This window comes from Schistosoma mansoni, assembly GCF_000237925.1.
Source record: "Schistosoma mansoni, WGS project CABG00000000 data, supercontig 0229, strain Puerto Rico, whole genome shotgun sequence".
Classification (NCBI taxonomy): domain Eukaryota; kingdom Metazoa; phylum Platyhelminthes; class Trematoda; order Strigeidida; family Schistosomatidae; genus Schistosoma; species Schistosoma mansoni.
In genome coordinates, this window is record NW_017386095.1 from 164,913 (window position 1) to 165,791 (window position 879).

Here is an 879-nt window from a genome sequence, read left to right on the forward strand (position 1 = left end):
TTAATCCCATTGGTATTAAACAATAATCCATCATTGATTGAGATGATGAATCGAGTGATGTTAGATCATGATTGGAAACCTGAAAGATGGTCACACAACTTCGTGGATTTGTTGAAGTTAGACATCAACACCGTTGGATGCCGGCCATCTCAGTGGTCTAAAGGTTAAACGTTCACACGCGAGACCTAATGTCCTGGATTTATATCCCTCTTGCGGGATCGTGAATGTGCACTGTTGAGGAGTCCCATACTAGGACGAAATGGTCATCCAGGGCTTCCGGGTTTTCTACGATGGTATAACATCGATTGATTCATGACCTCAATCAAAAATTTAACAATCGCTTTTAATTAAAGCCGTGGCCTTAAACCTCATCACTGCTCACAGTTGTTGTTAGTAACATGATATACTTTTTTAAAATCCTAACTACTCAGTCGGAGAGATAACTGTTAAAAACGTTTCACATTTCAAGAACCCGAATTTCCTGGTTTCATGAAGTTAATTGATATTTATACATACTGTGTAGGTAACGATACACATTCTGAACGCATGAAATGTGAAGTCAAAAACTTGTAATGAAATATACAAAATGTTAACGGTTGAAATAGTCTTCAACAAAGGCTTTCAACTACCAATAGTATTAAACAACAGAATTCAATTCAAATAATATTAGTTCAATGAATTCTGTAAATTTTATAACGATATCCAGTTATGATATTATCTTCATTCAATCTAAAGTCAAACGAATCATTTATAAAAGGTTAACAGCGACAATAAAATTCTTGGATATTTACATCTTTATCAATCCTTGATTTTCTCAAAAGATTTTAGATTCCCTTTTGTTCATTAATGTTAAATCAACTTAAACCTAGAATTACAATT

The 879-nt window shown here is 33.7% G+C and overlaps 1 protein-coding gene across 1 annotated transcript in view; it reads right to left on the minus strand.

Moving 5' to 3' along the window:
* The window catches only part of Smp_156080 (dynein heavy chain, putative), a gene marked incomplete at both ends in the record, with an annotated part of 118,388 nt that overhangs the window by 105,853 nt on the left and 11,656 nt on the right, over window positions 1-879 (minus strand).